The sequence below is a fragment of the Carcharodon carcharias genome, chromosome 10, assembly GCF_017639515.1.
Source record: "Carcharodon carcharias isolate sCarCar2 chromosome 10, sCarCar2.pri, whole genome shotgun sequence".
Taxonomy (NCBI): Eukaryota; Metazoa; Chordata; class Chondrichthyes; order Lamniformes; family Lamnidae; genus Carcharodon; species Carcharodon carcharias.
Genome location: NC_054476.1, coordinates 19251315 through 19272234, shown reverse-complemented (window position 1 = coordinate 19272234; position 20920 = coordinate 19251315). Strand labels below are relative to the sequence as shown.

General features: G+C 41.3%; 1 protein-coding gene and 2 long non-coding RNA genes across 4 annotated transcripts in view; 1 reads left to right on the top strand and 2 right to left on the bottom strand.

The window, feature by feature from the left end:
* Positions 1 to 20920, top strand: part of prmt3 (protein arginine methyltransferase 3) — a 218450-nt gene that overhangs the window by 81482 nt on the left and 116048 nt on the right. The gene's annotated exons all lie outside the window — the stretch shown is intronic.
* LOC121283470 lies at positions 194 to 2034 on the bottom strand. Its single transcript, XR_005944271.1, has 2 exons — positions 1844 to 2034; positions 194 to 491 (listed from the first exon to the last, which is right to left on the bottom strand). It is a non-coding gene; the product is annotated as an uncharacterized LOC121283470 (long non-coding RNA).
* On the bottom strand, positions 9731 to 15426 carry LOC121283469. The gene is made up of 2 exons (XR_005944270.1): positions 13083 to 15426; positions 9731 to 10322 (listed from the first exon to the last, which is right to left on the bottom strand). It is a non-coding gene; the product is annotated as an uncharacterized LOC121283469 (long non-coding RNA).

The following is a 20920-nucleotide window of genomic DNA, read 5'->3' as shown; positions in this document are numbered from 1 at the left end:
TGAACAGGTAGCATGCACCTGACCAAGGGGGCCTCAGTAACACTTATCGGATGAGCTCCAGCCATCACAGGTAGTTTGCAGATTGCAAGTGCCTTGCATTGGGTTACTTGTCTTGCCCTCTGCAGCCCAAAGGTAAGCTGCAGAAGGGAGGGTTAAACTGAACACAACCACTCAGAGCTAAGTAAAATTAAAATAGTTGCTCTATTTTTTTTATTTTCATTTGACACAAATCTTTGCAGGGAAGGTGGGGAAATTAAAAAATATAACTGAAATAAAATATCTGACTCAGGTATAGAAAATATGAACAGAAATGATCGTAAGTCACAGAGTCTAATTAATTGGGGCCAGGGTTAACAATAGTTTCAGTTGCGAACAGATTACTGTCGGGTTGCAATTCTTGCTGGTGCAAAGAGTACATATTCTGCTTGTTCTGTAGTACCAAAGTTAATTTTTCAGAGAGTGCAGTGACCTGCAGAAGTGGCCGGTAGCAGCTGTGGAGAGAGAAACAGAGTTAACGTTTCAGGTCAATGACCTTATGTCAGAAAATAGAAGAATTGTTTACCGCTTAAGTCAGAATTTCAAAAGCATTGCTGAAGTGAAAAGATCTGGGGGAGAGACAGATAAACTGGTAAGGTAGTTCTAAGAAAAAAAGCCTTGATTGTGTCATTTAAAGAGTAATTTAAAAGCACTGGACTAGGAAATTTAAATTTGCAATCCATTGTACCTCAAAATTAATTGTCGAGATTGTGTCTTTTGTGATTGAAGAGATAATTGAGCATTAATAAACCTTGAGTATACATCATGTTTGATATAATAATGAAGATAACTGATGACATTTGAGTGGATCGAGTAAAGTGACTGCTTCAACTCTTCATCAGCTGAATTTGCCCCTATAAAGTTGGCCTCTGTGTTAATACAAATAGAAAGGTTCTGGACAAATTATCTGGGCATGAATTTCTGCAAATTTGTGGCATTTTTCTATTCATTCAGGTCTCTTCTGAAGCAAACAAACAGAAGAGCTTTTGTGGAAACTTATCTTCAAATGCTGTCTACTTTTTATTGGGCTGGATATGCTCCATAATTAAGGGCAAATCATTTTTGATGTTCCTCAATGTAAAGCTATAGATTTCCGACAGAATTGATTGGGGTAAATGTTGAAAATTTTCCCAACACCATCCCATCTAGCAAGTGGACTGCAGCTTTTTCAATTTGAAACATCTGATTTTCGCACCTTGTTGCACTGAGTTAGCTAAAAATTGTCCTACTTAGTAATATTGCTGTGAGCTGGAACTTTAGTAGGATTCCCATCACATCTCCTGTCTATCAGGAAGCTTGAACATATTAAATGCTTTAATCCATTACATGCAGGCTAAAACTACAGGTTGAATTTATTTGTAACTAAATTTACAAAAACAAAACTATGGATAAAATATTATGCAGCATAAGCCATAATCTGCAGATTTCTCTTTGTTCTCCAATTTCCTCCATTTGTAAGATGCAAACAGCTGCCGGCGTTCAGTCCACCCAGTAGACCAGCTGAGTACTGAAGGTTCTTGTGCCAAACGCCTTTACTTTCTTTGCTGTAATAATTCATTTGAAACCCGCAACAAAAACAGAATCTTAAACATCTTGGAGTAGAATGGAAATTGGGATGGTTGATTCTGCCACCTTTTACCAAATGATTGTCAGCCTTATTTTATCCCTTGTTATATAATGTCATACTGTTTTATTGAAAGTAGAGCACAGTGTGACAGGGTCAAGCTGTCAGTGGATGAAATTGAAGACGTTTAAATACAGGAGGTTCATTTCCAACAGAATTGGCATTTATGCCGATCAACGATACCTTGCAGACCTTTGTACTCATCAAGGAGAGACTTCATCCTGACTAACCCTCGATCAAAAGAACTCTGTGCCGGTTGGATAGTTGCTGCACTGCCATTTCAGTAAATCAAGTGGCCACCACTGAAAGTGGTTTGGTGGTTCTAACTTGATAACACTCATGAATTTCTGAAGAAAGAACTGAAAATATCAGCAAAATAGATTTAATGTAGGTAGCTGCAATCAGAAAATTGAAAAATAATTGTTTAGTGGAAATGCAGTTGTAAAGATAGGCAGTTTAGTGGTCACAGAGATGAAGGATTATCTGCCAGCTATGTTTTTCTTTGAACCTTAGTAAGGTGCTTTTTTTTTTTTGCAACCAGTGCTGAATAATTGCACCTTAATGTTATGCAAAAGATTGAGTGAACACCTGTTTCAACCTGAAGTACTCAGCACGCTTAATGTGCTGCCAGAGACACCTTTGTAATGGACTGTAATGGAACACAGTTGGTGCCTTCTGGCTGAATTTAAACGGAGACAGCTGCAGTGGTAGGGACTGCAATTCGCACAGGGTTACCGTAACTTTTAAATGAAATCCAGGGAGGGTTGCCAAGTCTGGTTGGAGGTGTTCCCAGTAGTTAGACCAGATAATATTCTGATCAAGTGATGCCTGATCACGTGGCGTCAGCAAATGATAGTGCATTTAACTTTCTATGTCGGTCAGATCCCCTGTAGTTGAGTGTCTTTGCTTGTGGTTTCATGCCAACAGCTGTGAAGATCTGAGAATCACAGAGCCACGCACAAGCAGGTAAAGAGCAGAAACTGAGGGCAGAGGAAGTGGAAGTCAACAGAGGGATTTGCACGGGGAAAACCAGATGTGGGAGGAACTTTGTTTCCACCAGATTCCCAGTCCTCAGTCTTGCGCTTTCCCCAAACCTGCTCATACCCCAGACCCATCTAGTGAAATTTTCTCCCCCAGTGAGATCGTATCCCCAAACCTATTCTTCAGTCTCCCCCTCAACCACCATTGCCCATACTCCCTTTCTCTCCATCTCTTTCTTTTAGGTAGTCCCACAGGACGTGCTTCTCTCCTGATTTGATGGGTTCTGAGGTGCCTGATGAGCCCAAAGCATGATCTGCAGACTCTGCCACATGGGAGGCAGATGGGGTTTAAATGGTCTGTTATGATGTGACAGATGATGTGTGCCAGACAGGTCAAATCCATGAGGGAAACTTGATCACATAGTCACAGCAATTTTGCAATTTGCATTTTATTTTGAGATGCCTGCTTTGAATTCAGTAGTAATAAGTCCACCAAGACTTAGAGGTTCTTTACAAAGCTAAATTAAACATTTATTAAGAAAAAAAAAGATTTCAAGCACATACATAGGTCTACAAATTACAATACTAACTCCTAAATCCCCTAATTAACGTGGCTTCCAGATATACCCCCATTAAGGCAACAGTAAAAACAAATGGATTTAAACAGACCCAGGCAAAGCAACACAATACCCTGGACAATGATATTCAAAGTGAGTTTTCTCAGCTTTGGTTCCTGTAGACAGCAACTAGATGCACAGAGGTTGGAGGCATTTCACACTAGTGTTGGACCTTACACATAGCTCCTTTATACATGTTTTTCCTTTTTTAATGCAAATTCCATTGCTCCCATATGTTTTTGCAAATTTACTTTTCTCATAATATAAATCTTTCCATATCGGTAACCTTTGGGAAAAATAAACACACTGTTTGGCTTAGCTTCTTCTGGCTAGGTGTAACATCCTACAATCTCTTTGAAATTCAACCTAATTTATCTATAAATGTGAATTTTCCTCACACCTCACATTCTAAAACTTCAGCCATGTTTACTAATTTAGCATTTCAAACCTAGCTTCCTTTTTGATACTCCAGACCAATTCAATTAAATTTCACACACATACACACAGAGAAACTAATCCAAATCCCACTATTAACCCACTTTTACGATAAATCACAATAATATTATGAAAATGATTATATTTTCATGACAGGCCGGGTAGATGGGTTGTTTGGAGGTTGTGCACTCCCTCGGATGCCTCGGCTTCACCTCTGCAAATTTGCAGCCTGTCCATGTGTTCAGTCCTTTCCCGGTTAAGCCTTCTCCATTTTGGTTGGTCACAAGGCAGTGACTCCCATGAGTTAGTGGGGATATTTGACCTCTGCATCATCCTGCGCTTTAATCCCCTGACCCCCACAATTCATAGTTAACCATTTCCCTGAGCCTCAATTCCCAGCACCCTGGTCTCTGTGTACCCTCCCCTCCGCCTCTCCACACAAGCCCCTCTTGAAGTGGGTTTTTTTTTCTGTTCATTCTTGAGGCATTAGAATCATAAAAGGTTTATGGCACAGAAAGGGGCCACTTGGCCCTTCATGCCTGCGCAAGCCAAAAAACGGGCTGCCCAGCCTAATCCCACTTTCCCGCATTTGGTCCATAGCCCTGCAGGTTATGGCAGGTGAGGTGCAGATCTGGACACCTTTTAAATGAGCTGAGGGTTTCTGCCTGTACTCCCCCTTCAGGCAGTCAGCTCCAGACCTCTACCACTATCTGGGTGAAAAAAATCTTTCCTCATCTCCCCTTCTATCAATCAACTAGCTGGTCGATAGAAACTCAGGCTGTTTTACTTTGAGACTTTGACCACGACAGTTATCCCAGTTTTGCTCTTTGTTCTGATTTCTGTATACCAAGGGCACAAGGCATAGGCTGCAATGCAAAGGTGTTCCACTCTTACTTGGCATGAGGCCATGCGTGAAAATGGTTCCATTGACTAAATGAATCATGCGTCTCTGCCTTGCACTTACCAACTCTGAGAATTTTGTGAATGTGGGTCCCAAGAGAATCCTGTTGTTACTCTGCCAGGGTATAGCTGCTCCCAGCCATTTGTGATTTGTGGAAGAAAATCTCTGGATACTGAGATAGCCTTGGATTAGCTCAACACTCATCAGGTGTATTAGCTGGTGAGCTGAGATTCTCCTGACGTCAGCTCAGATTTTTTTTTTGCTGCTGCAGTAGTGACAACTTCAGATAAAGCAACACTGTTCAAAAATGTGCAAAGCAAGCAAGCTGTACACTGTCGCCAGAGACAGCTCCTATTCTGTTCAATTCTATTTAACTGCTGTCACTAAATTGTTCTTTTCAACAGCCTGTGCTATGGGCTTTGCGTCTAGATTTCTCAATTTAAAAATAATCTTTCCCGCTAGTCACTGCAGTGAATGAAGAGAGGCTTGCGTTTATAGAATGTCTTTCACAGCCTTAGGACACCCGAGGTGCTTTACAGCAATTAAGTGCTTTTGAAGTGTAGTCACTCTTACAATGTAGGAAAATGCGACAGCCACTTTGCACGTATCAAGTCCAATAAACAGCAATGTGATAATGACCACATAATCTTTCTTTCTTACTGATGTTGGTTGAGGAATATGCATTGACCAGGACAACATGGAGAACTCCCCTGCTCTTCTTCAACATAGTGCCATGGAATTTCTACCAGCCACCTGAGAGGACAGACAGGACTTTGGCTTGAAGTATTATCCGAAAGAAGGCACTCCAAGGGTGCAGCACTCCCTCAGTACTGTACTGGGGCGTCAGTCTAGATTTTGAACCCAAGTCTCTGGACGTGTGTGGCATATGACTTTCATTTGATGAAGGAAAGCCGATAAATGCACCAAAAGATGTGATGCAGATTTTTATTACAGCTTTAAATCTCAATCACATGACCCAAACGCTCCCCCAAACCAGAAAATTCTTGAAAACCATTTAGGTCTGAATAATTTCTCCCCACCCCCACCTTCCAGGTCTCGCAAGCTGAGGACTTTGTGTTTTTCTGCAGAATTATCCAAGCTGCGTACGTTTGTAATGCTGGAGAATTCTATTACTGTTCATTAATATTCCAGCCACAAGAGACAATATGATTGGTTACTCAGCAGTAGCACACAGCCTCTCTTGTGTTGGAGCAAATTTAGCTGATTGTTTTCAAGGCTCATTTTTGTTAATATGCAGGATGTCTGAAGATTTTTTTGTTTTTAATATTTTTGGAATCTTAATTTTTAGGGTGAAATGATCACTTGTTATGTACTCATTGTAGAAAAGAAGTGCTGCACAAAATATATGAATGAAAATACCAGCTTATGGTGTCAGCTGTGGATCGGAGTTGTAAGTTGTGGACTCGCTTCCGATTCCGGGTACGTGATTGCATTACTCGGTCTGGTGCTCCAGTACAGCACTGGGGGAGTGCTGCACTGTTCAATGTGCCCTCTTTCGGCTGAGACATTAGGCAGAGGCCCTGCCAGCCCTCTCAAGGTGGGCGTAAAAGATCCCACAGCATTATTTTGAAGAAGACCAGTGGAGCAGCTGCCTGGTGACCTGGTCAATATCTATCCCTCAATCGCCATAGGGGAATGAAAAAAAAAGATTATGTGGCTTTTTAATCACATTGCTGTTCCAAGAGCTGGTTGTACAGAAATTGTCTGCCGTGTTTCCTACATTACAATACTTCAAATGAATTTAATTGGATGTAAAGCGCTTTAGAATGTCCTGAGGTTATGAAGGGCATCATATAAATGCAAGTCTTAAACAGCAGCCTGCTTTAATGCGTAACCAGCATGACTGTTTTCAGAAGATTATTTGTCTTAAATACATTAATTAAATGGAACAATTTTCACCTAAACATAAAATTGGGGGCCACTAGTAAATTGCACATTGCTATGTGATCGGTTCAGTTTATATATGACCAACAATGCCTTTTTAAATTTAAATGGTGAGACGTTCAAAATCTAGGGAATGCTTGGAATTCTTGCTCTCATGATTTTAATCTATTAAAAATGGCTGCAACTAATAGTGGTTGGATGTTCTTGAGTCTTATTAGAGCCATGAATTCAACACTTGTAAATTCTGCACAGAATTCAGGATTTGTACAAAGGGAAGTAGAGATCAGCCTTCTTATATGTATTTTCTGTCACTATTGTTAATCCCATGAGGTCTTTTTTAAACAATTAACTTGGACGCTTTTGTGTTTATGTCAGAATGCAATAGAATCCTGCTTCAAAGAGCATCTGCAGAGGATTAGCTTTCGTTTGCAGTGATGTCAGTATCCATCTGACCAGTCGATTCATTATTCAAGTTTGCGTAAAGTTCTCCTCCTCCTCCTCTCTCTCTCCCTCCCCCCCACCTTTGCCCATCATCCCCTTTCCACCCCCACCCCCCACCACCCCAAACCAAAAAAGGGTCAGCCCTCACGGCGGCCATTCTGCGTGCTGACACCGTAATGGAGTTCCTTCTGTTAAGGCTGATAACTCAATGTTCTTCACCTTGACAAACTGCAGAATGCAGAACTGCTGGTTAAGCTAACATTCACATCAAAGCTATATTTTGGTCTTAACACTACATCTATCGTGAGTTTTCTATACGTTGCATTTTCATAATAAGAAACAGAAATTTTAATATCATTAGTGGTTTCAAGATAGGGCATCAGAACAGAATACACTTCCATCATTTGATTTTAGTTGCACTAAGGTATATAGATCTGGAAGATTGTAAGCCTGATCCACATAACTCACGCTGACTATTCTGAATTCGTGTCTTGTTTTGACTTGGTGGCTGTTTTCTTAAATCCAGCTGCTTATTTCAATACAAGTTTCATTGTCGGCTGCTTAGAGGAATAATTTGAACTTGAACATGATTGTCTGACTGAGCCTGAATTTTCTGGCAAAATAATGGTGAGGTTAATGTGTACATCATCAAGCAGTTTGTTGCGATGAAGCGATTCCCCATGAATTGCGAATTATCACAAGTTGCTGGACAGTTTATGCCATTTAGCTGTTACCCTCGTAGAAAGGGCATTTCACCATTAAACACCCCATGAATTTCAGGAAATTGCTACATTTGCATATTAATTAAAAATTAAACTCACCATATAACATTAGAGCTGCTACTTAACAGCTTTAATGAAGAGATTTAATGTTCCTGCAATGGCACTCGATCTCTCTGGCAATTGAACTACAAAGTCTCATTGCTGCAGGTATAAATTTTTCTTGGAGATTTTTAAAAATATGAAATCCTTATTTTTCCTTTCTGTCTCTTTTCTCTCTCTCTCTCTCTCTCTCTCTCTCTCTCATTCTAATCACTTGACTCTAATGCATCATATTTCCTTCACTGACATTTCTGTTTCTTTCTCAATCCTAAATCACATTGATTGAGAAGATGGGCGGTTGGTCCACGCATTCACTAAGATCTTAGATGCACCCTAGATCTGTTGTTTTTCATAGCAGAGGCACTTCCAGCAATTTGCAGCACCAAAACCCTTTGCGTTGAAGGGTGAGGCGAGGAAGTCTAATGGGAGATGCTCTGCACCTGAAAACTCTTGGTCATTGGTTCGGTTTGTATGTGACTAATACATCCTTTTTTCAGTTTGAACGGTAACAAATGCAACATCTGGGAAGTCTGGAAACTCTCTTCTCAGATATAAAAAAAAAATGAGAATTCTGCTTAAGTTGAAGAGTGAACTTTGAGCTCCATTGAGAGAGGAAAGCTGGCAATTGTAAACTTCCTACGGGGATGTGAGGAGTTTAGGTGCCATGAGTAGCACCAGGAGAGGTAGAGGGAAAAACCTGGTGAAGCTGCAAGACCGGACTGCGTGCATACTACGCAGTGGAACTACCATGGACAGAGACAAGCGATCCCACAATCAACAGATCAGATCAAAGCTCTGCAGTCAAGCCACATTCAGGAAACCAGGGGTAAATTTTTAGTTCAGCGGGCGGGTGCACGCCCAACCGAGCATAAAATGACACACGATGACATCGGACGTGCATTCTGATGTCAGCACACACTTGTGCAATATTTCAGTCGACGGGCTCGCATCGGAGTCAGCAGCGCACCCGCCAAACAATCAAAAGGCCTATTAAGGCCATTAAAAAAAATTTTTCACTGCCTGTCCAACCTTACGGTTGGCGGGCAGGCGAAAAGGCCAGGCACCTTGGCAATTTTTTGGAAACCTTCCAGAGATGGGATGAGGTTTCCAAAATAAAAAATCAAATAAGAATTTCATTTTTTCTTTAATAACATGTCCCTGCTCATGCGACAGAGTCACATGAGGGGAAACGTTTCATAACATTTATAAAATCTTTAAATTCATTTTTGAAATCAGTTTGTTTCCCTTAGGCAGCTCTGTGCCTCAGGGAGATTAGTGCACATGTGCAAAGGTCACCTGGCTCTTGCTCCTCCCCCCCGCCCGCACCGGCAGCGCTGCTGCTCGCTTTTCACACTGGACGAGACTTTATTGGCCCGCCAGCGTGAAATTGCCTTCCGGGCCCGATCGTGGGTGGCAGTCGGCTTCCCAACCGCCCCCGCCAAGCCCACACGCCAAGGGCAAAATTCTGCCCCTGGTGCAGACATGATGGGCAGAATGGCCTCCTTCTGCACCTTAATGATTTTGTGATTCTGTGATATATCAGTTTGAATATCCAGACAGTCATTGCAATTAGCTAGTTGCTCACAGTGATGAGAAATATAAGAGGAATTCTCATTTCTGTTTAAAAGCTTTTGTTTTTACAAAAGAATATCTTTGTCCTTAGAGTTGTGACCATTTTCCTATTTTGTCCACTTGAGTTAAATGGCTGGATGTCTACTATAAGGGTACAACTGTTATATAATTGTTACTTATATGCTTGTTTAGCTTGTCAAATAAATTCATTTTGTAGGGAGGGGCCTGAGAGTCCCTTTCGGCATCTCAGTTAAGTTCAGAGCCGTACTCTGGACATAACAGAAGTGAGTGACTATGACAAGTAATGTGTTAAAACGACAAGATTATTGAATATTGAATAATGATAATAATATATGACAATTATAATTGATATATTAATATATGTAAAAAAAGAAAAGTAAAAAGAAAGGTAACTTTATTGAAAGGAGAAAGCACTTTACATATAGCAGAAGAAAAGAAGAAAGACAGATTTTTCTAAAGCACAAAGAACAACCCCAATTTGGATGTTCCATGCCAGCTCCCAAATGGATAGCCCCAACTTAGTCTGTTCCACGACAGCACCCCAAATTGGTACATACGTTACCATCTCCTTGGTACATACATTACCAAGTCACTGAGTAACCTACACGTGGGCACTGTGGTCAGTCACTCTGATCCTGGCCCTTCCTCCCATCTTCAGTGGTGGCTATTCCACTACGGCTGAAGGAGTGAGTCCTCGAAGTAGCGTCCCTTTAAGCCAAATTTCTAGCTCCGTTCTAGCCTTCCAAGGCCTGGTACAATCCTTTCTCAAATCAAGACTCAGTTCTTATCAATTCTTCTCACAGGCTCTGCAAGGCCTTAAAGACTTCACAATATCCAATTTGCTTAAGCATCTTTTGATGGTGTCTTCCTTCCAGTGTTATGTCCATCAATCAAACTTCATCTTCTAATGACCATACTAGGCAGCCACCATAAAGTTACTCGTTACCCTGGCCTGTGGTCCAAGGGTCACTGAATGCAGTAAAGAAAAGGGCTTCTGATTACAAAAGACAACTTATTTTAGTATTCTAGTTTGAAAAATGGAAAACAAAGATGTAGTCTAAATACCAGTTGCGCGTGACCAGTATGAAAAAGCGAGGTCTGGGAAAACAGATCACTATTCATTATTATTGATTAATTAATTAAAACACAATCATAGCTGGGTTAAGATCAATGTCTACCGTGTAAAATTTAATACAAAATAAGTTTAGTTATTCACTATAGGCTTAAAATCAAGAGCAAAGCAGAAATAAAATGCAAAAATACAAAATTGCAAAAATTAGTGACTGCAGGCCTCAGACCTACAATTTAGTTGATTTAAGCTTAAATGTGGTCTGAGGCTAGGCTGTTCTAGTCACTCGTTGAAGACCAGATAGATTCAATGAATGGACAGGATAAATCCAGTGGCTAAAGACGATTAAGTAGTGGCAATTTTTATCTTGTTATTCCAGAAATGTACCTAGATCTCAAAAGAGTTTCTGTGATGTAGTTTAGGGATGGGGAAAAATTGGACAGACTTCCTACCTCTAATGATTATTTGACAACTCTCAGTGACAATGAATACCTTTGGACTTTGGACAACACATATAAGAACAGTGGTCTCAGGGCGGGATTTTCTGGTCCCTCCACTTCAGGACTGGAAAATCCTAGCATAGAAAGGCAGGGAATTTAATTTGCAAAACCTGGTAATTTATTAAGAAAAGCAATGATGAAAAGTTGACCAATTTTTGTAAAAAAATCCACCTGTTTCTTTTATGCTCTGTTGCCCTTACCTAGCCTTGCCAGCCTATGATAGTCCCATTCAATTTAGTTGGCTCTTAAAGACTTCAGGGTAGATGGGGATATTCAGACTTCAATTCCCTTGAGGTATCATCCCCCAGATCACAGTTACTGCACAATTCCCCTTGTTGCAACCCATCAGCTATGGACCATTACAGCGTTCTCTTGGCCAAAATCCTGAGATAAAATCCAGCACCAAAAAATCTTTCTATAACAACTATATCCAGCAACTCTTGCAATAAAGTATGCTCCCGTGAACTATTCACTAGTGCATTCCCAAACTGTGCCTTTGCCAGCTCTAGTCACTATTAAACAGTGCTGCCCCAGTTGCTGCAGCTTGGCTGGGGGAAATCTGCTGACTTTTGCATGGAGGAGACTGAAGATGTCCTTGTTGGACACCCTGAGCAGCTCTGGACCTTGAAGGCCTGGCTTCGGACTGAGCCACTTCAGCCCAAGCAGTGGTAGTCTGAGCTAGCTGGCTGGCTGACAACAGCAAGAGCACTGGCAGAGTGGCAGCGGTGGGAACATGACTGCCGTCATCCTAATCGAGGACAGCAGGGCTACGGAGCCACTGTCAGTGCCTAGACCAAAACCTCAACCATTGTAGTAAACTGCTGAAGCGAGATTGCTGGACTGGAGTGAGAGCCTGCACTGCCCTTTTGAGTATTGGTATGTGCAGCCATGATAGCAGGATTCTGAGCCTGCATGGCAACAAGCATGGATCTGAGGACCTCAGTCTTAACTTCCATTGCAGCAATCAGACGATGTGTGCTAAGTGGAACAAAACCATGAGGGAAACTTGATCACGCTATTACAATTTGTATTTTATTTCAAGATGCTTGCCCTGAATTCAGATTAAAAAGATAACCAAGACTTTAGAGATTTTTTAGATAACTAAATGAAACTTTTATTAATGAAAGAAAAGATTTCAAGCACATACATAGGTCTACTATAATAACTCCTAAAACCCCTAATTAATCTGGCTTCCAGTTACACCCCTGTTAAGGCAACAGTAAAAAAATAGTTTTTAAACAGATCTAGGCAAGTCAACACAATACCCTGGACAGTAGAATTCAAAGTGGCTTTTCCCAGTTTCAATTTCTGTAGACAGCAGGTTTAATGCACTGGAGGCATTTTGCACTTCTGTTAGATCTTACAATGTCTTCCCTGACATACAGCCTCATTCTCCTTTATATGTGTTTCTCCCTTTTAATGTAAATGTCATTGTTCCCATATATCTGCAACTTTTCCTTTCTCATAATATAAGTCTTTCATGGTGCTAATATTGTCAGTAACCTTTAGGAAAAATAAACACACTCCTTGACCTAGCTTCTCTGGCTAGGTGTAAACATTCTACCATCTCTTTGAAATTCAAACTACCCTGATTTATCTAAAAATGCAAATTCTCCTCACCTTACATTCTTATGTTTACGTATTTAGCATTTCAATTCTTTTGATGAATGAAAGCCTCCCACTGTCTCCAATTCCGTTAAAAAAAACACACACACTATTAACGTACTTTTACAATAAATCACAATACTATGAAAGTTATTATATTTTCATGACATATGTGTGTTGTTTGCCTGTACTACAGTGCAAGTTGAGACCTCAGCCACTTTACACTGCATCACAGCAAGGTTTGCCAGTCCTCTCATGGAGTTGGCCACCACATCCATGCGAGAAACGATGGGCTCCAAGCTCTGCATGAAGCCCTGTGCAATATTGGATCCAGATTCTTCCATGGTCTTTGATGACAACAGGCTCTGGGGTAGGCTTGCCAATGCACCACATCTATGTGCATGTCCTTCAGTGTTCGCCTGTACATCACCCCATCGCAGTCTTCATCTGAGTCCCCTGAAGTAGAACTCAGGCTACTTAGCCCTCCAAGGAGCTTACAAGCTCACCACCTTTTCCCCCAGGCCTGGCCATAGCCTAGTCATGCCGGTGACTCACCTTGTGCTCATCCTGATTCTACACCGCCCTCTAAAGTGCACACAGTGCTTCTATCTGAGCTGGTGGTTGGATCACTAATGGTGCTTCTTCATCAGAGACCTTTCATACTGAGACTGCACTGGCTGATCAGGCGGAGGCTTTGGGTTTCTGAAAGTAAAAATACGGGTTGAGAATGTCAGGTGATGGAAGGGTGAGGGGTTCAAAGGAAGAGGTCCTGGGTCAAGTCATCTGCAGCTTGTAATTCATGCCGGTTAGCAGAAAGAGGGTGAAATTAGATTTGAGAAGCTTCATAAGGTAGGAACATATTGTCACCCTGAATGTTCCTGGCAATGCTGCATACAACTGGCTCAGTCACAGTTGGGCCCCGTAATGCATTGCACTGTCTCCTCCAGAGGGCTCAGGAGATGCAGGTGTGTTAATCCCCTGCTGGTTCCCTGTTCTCCCTGAGGTATGTATGACCTTGTCCTGCAAGAAAGAGGAAAGAACATTCATGTGTGTGCTGCAATGAGTTTGTGTATCTGACATAGCTGAAGAGCTGGGGGTATATGGAAGCTGTGAAAGGAGGTTGTGCGGCTGGCATCATTGTTAAGCATTTGGCTGTGGTGGAGCATCTCAATGTTGGGCATGAGTCCTGATAGGTGAATCATGGGAGTGTGGTGCATTGAACTGTTTGAGAGGTTGATGGTGTGGTAGGTAGATGATGTAGTTTGTGGATGCTCCATCACTGAATATATTTAAGGCTGAGATATTTGAGGTCTCAGGGAATCAAGGGATACAGGAAGCGGTTGGGAAAAGTGGAGTTGAAGCCCAAGATGAACCATGACGGTATTAAATATCGGAGCAGGCTTGCTGGGCTATATGGCCTGCTCCTGTCTTGTGATATCATGTGAAGATGTATTTGCTGACTTTGATCACCCATTTGAGGCCATGTCCTCAGGGTCAGACCCAAGGAGTTGACCTCTGTTCCCTTCTCAGGGTGTGCCTTGAAGATACCCTGAACTCCCATGGACACATTGGCTGGGATATTGTTGGGGGTCTTACCCGCCATTTGGAGAACTGATGGGAACCCCTGTCAGTTCCTTGAGGGAGACCCAATGGAATCAAATGTCCTTCAGGCACCTAATTGGCTGCTGTCAGACCTTCCCAGCAATCGAGGACCCTGGCAACGGAAGGCCCGCCTGCTGAGAGCTGCTAGTGAATGAAGAGAATGACAGCTCCTTATGCTGCTAGTGCTAGCGAGACCAGTGGCTACTAGTGGCACCACACCCACCAGATGTCCAGGATCATTCTGGGACTCCAGACCAAAGGTGGACATGGGCACGATGGGACCATGTGTTGAGGGTTACTGGGGAGGAGGATCGGAGGCAAGAGCGAAGGTGTGGCTTTCAACAGCCCTCCCTCTCTGCCCAATGCCGGGTCCCTCGATCAGGTGCAGAGTTCCTGACTATCAGGAACCCCACTGGCAGGCCACTGGCAAACCCAATAGGTTTTGCTGGGCAGCCTTCCAAGGACATGGGAAAGGTGTGTGGCCTACATTTAATCCCTGAGCCACCATTGAATGGCCGTGAACTCAGGGATAATGGATGTCAATTGACTCATTGATGAGCCTAATTGACATCCCGCTGCCTGCAGTGGGGAAATCCTGTGTCAGTCCCCTCAGCCCTCTACTTAATTGGGGACATTTTCCCACCACCAGGAGACTGACACAGGGCTTCTCCCATGATCAAGTGGGTCTGGCTACCATGTCTCCTGCTCTGTCAGACTGTATAAAATCCAACCCATCTCTAAAATCCGTCACTAATGCTGCTGGTGCCAAACAGAAAACCTCTTGCCTGTAACTCCATTTGCTGTACTTTTTCTTTCCGACCAAGCCTTCAGAGACAGTTGCGTCTTGTGATCCCCACACGTGAAAGCAGCCTTATGGAATGTTTTCCCACAGTAGGTTAGAACGTAGGTTCAACGAACAATTAGGAAGGCAATGGTATGTTGGCCTTTACTGCAAGAGGGTTGGAGTAGAGAGCGGTTTCCGGTATGTCATATTAGTCTTAACTGCAGTTGTACAGGGCTTTCGTGAGACCACACCTGAAATATCGTGCACACCTTTGTTCTTGTCTTAGAAGGGTTGCAAAAAAGGTTGATTAGATTGATTCCTGGGATGAGAAGATTGTCCCACAAGGAGAGATTGAGTAGAGTGATCAGTACTTTCAGTTGAGAAGAATGATCCCATTGAAGCATAAACGATTCTGGGAGGGTTTGGCAGGCTTAAAACTGAGAGGCAGTTTCCCTTGGCTGGAGAGTTTTTTTATTCATTCATGGGATCTGGGTTTGCTGGCTAGGACGGCATTTATTGCCCATCCCTAGTTGCCCTTGAGAAGGTGGTGGTGAGCTGCCTTCTTGAACCGCTGCAATCCCCGTGGTGCGGGTACAGCCACAGTGCTGTTAGGAAGGGAGTTCCAGGATTTTGACCCAGTGACAGTGAAGGAATGGCAATATATTTCCAAGTCAGGATGGTGTGTGGCTTGGATGGGAACCTCCAGATGGTGGTGTTCCCATGTGTCTACTGCCCTTGTCCTTCTAAATGGTAGAACAAGGGGGCAGAATCTTGAGACAAGGTAATGGTCATTTCAAACAGAGAAATTTCTTCACTCAGAGGGTTGTGAATCTTTGAAATTCTCTATCCTAGAGGCCTATGGAAGCTCAGTTCACGAGTATATTTAAGGCTGAGATCAATAGATTTTTGGACCCTAAGGGAATCAAGGGGTATTGGCAAGACTAGGTTCAACCATGATCTTATTGAGGTGTGAAAAAATAAGGTATTTATGTTATATCATGATTATCCCTTATCTCTGCCTAGGCTATTTGAAGTAGGAACTGTCTTCACTGTTTAATTCTGTTCATATCTAGCAAAGGTCAGAGAGATTTTGTGATTTGATTTAGTAAAAGCAGTAACTATAGCTATAGTGTGAGCAGATGATATTGGCACAGTCTTGGATGAGCAAATGTCTTTGTGAACAACTTGTAACTTAGCCAAATGAAAAATAGTAAATATCTAAATGCATGCTGCTTTCAATTGAACTGGGGCAATGATATAAAATAGAATTGGGTTCATCATATTGCGAACCATCTTTAAGAAAAAATGGAATTGTGCATTTATGGTCAAAAAGACCGGTTAAGCTAGCAGATGTACTTTTGCATCGTAAATGGAAAATAGATCTGAATACATTGAGGTATCACTGGCGAAGGGAGTAGAGGAGTTTTGCTGCAGGATCATTCTGATAGCTTTCCTGTTGCATTACCAGCACGAGATCACCTGCTGTTTTAAAACTAAGCCACTGATCCAGAAAGTTCCTTGTGCTGCCAGAGCAGAGGGTTGTTTGGTGGACAAGAAATGGGATTGATTAAAATCAAGATAGAATGAATGAATATTCTGAACTTGATGTAAAAACCTTCAGGAATGAGGGCAGTGAAAGTGTGTTCATGCTGAATTTTGAGAAAACAGGGATGGGGTCAATTTTGTTATTAAGGGAGATGATGCATGACCTGCGGAAGGACTTCTGTCATAATGGGTCAAACAATGGTTTCTCATTCCATGTTTTTCAATGCATCTTTTTTTACCTACTCTCACCACCCCTGCCCCAACCATAATGCAGTATAAACTGCTGATTAAAATATCCTACCCTCCAGCCGACATAATTTTTAATTCCATTTTACAATGGTAAATAATTTGGTCTAATAAGAATTTGAGTTTGTGAAAGAAATAAACTAGCCTTAAATATATTATTCATAATGGTGAATAATCCTGAATTATTTTACTCATTATTTCTGTCAATTTTTATGATCGTTACGTTCTCTTCCATGGGAAATATCTTTTGATTTAAACCCCTTTGCTGGACTGTAATGAAATTAATGCATGCTACATTAAACACTTCACTTTCACTTCAATTTCTGTAATTAATTCTTAAAGAAAATGTACTTCTTTTTGCTGATTTTTGGAAATGTGTAGGACCTTTGGTGGAAGTGAGCTTCTATCTGTTATTGTTACTGTTGAAACAGGTTTCTTCACAAGCAAAACCGCAATCATTTTTTTCTCTCCCTTTGGACATTGTGGTAATGACGTTTTACAATGATCATAACACGTGCAAATACATCAGAAGCAAGTGTACATTACTGACAGCTTCCTCTCTGGACGCAAGTCAGGATTAAAAACACAAACAACTAATACTATATATGGTGAGAGGATTATTTTTGATACCATTTTTGCTTTGTGACACTTGATTTATTTTTCACTAGTCAGCATAATTTCATCTTTTATAAAAGGAATTACTACTTCCTATAGTATAATTCATTTTTATTCAAGCTATCATCAAATTTGAAATGGATGTCAAAAGTGGGAATATGCTAAATTAGATGTTGTCGTGTACACTAAGGTGTTGTATTGTTAACTACTCATCTGCCATTAGTATTGAACTGTTTACACTGGTCGAAGTAAAGGAATTGCTTATCATTGAATCTTTAGACTCATAATGGCACAGAATAAATCTATCAAATCCAATCTAAACTTGTCACTAAAATCCTTCATTCCTGGAACCATTCTGGAAAAATCAACAATTGCTGGAAAAACTCAGCAGGTCTGACAGCATCTGTGGAGAGGAAGACAGAGTTACGTTTTGAGATCGTATGACTCTTCATCAAAACTAAAGAGAAATAGAAATGTGGTGAAATATAAGCTGTTTAAGAGGGGTGGGACAGATGGAGCTGGAGAGAAGGCCGGTGATAGGTGGAGGCAAAGGAGAGATTGCCAAATTCCAACATCCACAGTATTTTGCTTTTACCATTCTGGTAAATCTCCTCTGCACTCTCTCAATGACCCACACATCTTTCCTGAAGTGTGGTGACCAGACTGAATGCAGTACTCTAGTTGTAGCCTAACCAGGACTTTCTTCATCTTTTTCTTGAGTTCTCTGCCAAAGGCAGGTCCAACCCACAGCACCATGACCTCCCCCACAGGTAGGGCAAGGAGGAAGGTCCCAAATCCACTCCAGCTGGCACCAATCTGATTGACACCAGCCATGTAGTCAACTAAGCAACCGCAGCCCCCCCCACCCCCCCGTTAAAGAAAAAAGCTGAGTTACGGTAAATGATTATGTGATCAGGTTGCTTGGGAGATGAACATTAGAACAGCAAGGAACACTAGGAGTGATTAGAATGTAGGGGTGGTTCACTGTCCAAGCAGCTTATTTTGGGAGTTTAGAACAAGCTGGAGTGAAGGAAACATCTTTTTCTGCAGAATTCAGTTGAAATTCTGGGTGTTGGCTATAAAAGTTAAAATTCTTGTTAACTGAAGGTCTTTACTAACAGAGAGTTGAATTTCTGATATAGCTGAGCTGAGGAGAGAGCTTTAGATACAAAACTCCATAGTTAGAATATTAGAACTGACTTGAGGTGGCTACGCGTAAGATGCCAGAGATGCCGATGTTGAACGGGGAGTTTGCAACCTTAGGACGGTTGGAGGAGTTTGGAAGGGGCCACCTTACCTGAAGTAAATGGAAGGTCCAAGATATCTAAGCTCATAAAAGAATCATTTACACAGTACCAAGACTAAGCAGTTAATTTTCCAAGTTTTGATAAGCATCTGATTTGAGAGTTTTGGGGTATAAGTTTTATGGGTGTAGAAGGGAAGTGGAGTTAAGACTTTTGATTTGGAGTATAAGCAATTGTGTTCATTGTATTTTGTTATCTTTAACATAACTGACTGTTTAAGATAAAGTGCAGTTATTATAGTTCATGTTCTCTGATTTTTTTTGCAGTAAAAATATTTGGTTTAAACGGTGAACCTTGTGGCTTCATTCTTTTAGTCAGTACCTAGGGTTTCGAATTCTAAAAACAAGCTATTAAAAAAAATGTTACTGACCTCTGCTGACATCATAACAGGTACCAGACTTGGAAGATGTGTTGATGTTTTGGAACTTACTTTGGGTTGTATTGTTCCTCAGTTTTACATTTATATAATATAAATGCATGAAGATTTTTTTTTTGCCTTTTTCATTTATCAGCAAGCCTGTAGTACATCAGGACTCACAAGGAAGTCTTGTGCTTGTGGTGATTTGGCAAGCACTGATAGTTGACAGTATTCACTGTATAATGCAGGTAAGCATTATTAATTATAGAACCCCATAGCAATTAATTCTACTGGAAAGAAATCCATAATAGTGGGGTACTTGGTCCTTGTTTTGTACGTTTTATTATATCTTTCTAGTCTGCCATTGAAGTAACTAGGGCCATTTGCCACTATTAAAAAATGGTGGTCATTTGTGTGCTTTTAGTAATTATGTTATTCTTGAAATAGCGAAGTTAATTGAATGAGATTTACATATGTTCTGTGAATTCATAATTAACACCATTTTCACCTCATTATCTTCAATGTCCCATGTGTAAATAGGAGATCAACTTGGGGAAAGTTTCAGTAATAAAACGGTAGAAAACCTCTCATGCATTGTTTTACATTAAGTCAAAGGTCACAATTGTTGCAAAAGGTGCATGGGGTTCATGTAGCAACTGAAATAATTTGTAAGCGTTACCTTCAGAGGCAGTGAAGTAGTTACATTTTGATTGGTCCCTAGAAGGAAATGATTATAATATCTCCTTTCCTAAATTTGTTCCTCTAAATTTGTTACGCAAGTAAATAAAGATCTGCATACTTGATAGGAGGAAGCAATTCTTCACCTAAGATATCAAAAGAGCCTTCTGTCCGACCTAATTGGAATGCAAGTCTTGCACTTGCACCAGTCCTGTGCTTGGTGACCTATGTTGATCTTAAATTTATTACACTCCTCTTATCATCAAATCCCACCTTGGCTTTACGTTACCTACTTTACCTTAGCAGTACAGCCTTCTCATGTCCTCTTCCGTACCCCATCCTTGCCCCACTGGCACACACTCACTCATGGGTTTGGCCTTTTGTGCAACTTCTCCCCTTTCACCTCTCCTCACCTTCAGCAATCGGCATTCTGCTCCCTGAGTCCTTCTGTCTCCTGCCTAAACTTCTCTGCTTATGCACCTGTTGGTTTTGTTTTTAAATGTTGAAGGGAATATATAAATGAAAGTTGTTGTTGAATTTTTATGGTGAGGGGCAATGAATATAAATCTTAACAACATCAAACGCATTTGTAAACCATTGTGGGAGCGTTTGAAGAGGTGAAAGCATGAAAGTTGAAAGACGAGAAGTAAAGAGACACAAGTATTCAGGTCATTCCAGAAAGTAGGGTTGAAGGCACTGCCATCAGTGTTGGAGAGAAGAAATGGAGGATGTACATCGTAGATCGAAGCCTTAAGTTCAGAAGGTACCGGGGTGGCATAAGACTGGAAGAGATTGTGGAATTAAAATAGGGTACGGTCATGGAGAGATTTGGAGATGATGGCGGGTTCTTCAATTGCAGGGCAAGGACTAGCTGAGGATGTGGCTTTCTGCATGAGTGGAACGGAATGAGGGTGGATGAATTTTGCAATATTTTAATTTGTGGAGATTAGGAAGCTAGCAGGGAGGACTTTGGAAACAATCAGTTTGGAGATGATAAAAGAACCAGCATTGGTGGGAATATATAACATTGGATTTAGAAGTAATCAGTTTTGGTAATGGATAGAATATCCGTTTTGAAGCTCAGTTGTGGTCACTAATGATACTGAAGTTTCACATTGCCTGATTCAACCTAAGCACGTGTTTGGGAGAGGATTGAGTTTGTGGTAAAGGAATAGAATTTGTGGTGGGGCCCATCAATCAGGGGTTTAGTCTTCACAATGTTTATAATATCTCCTTTCCTAAATTTGTTCCTCTAAATTTG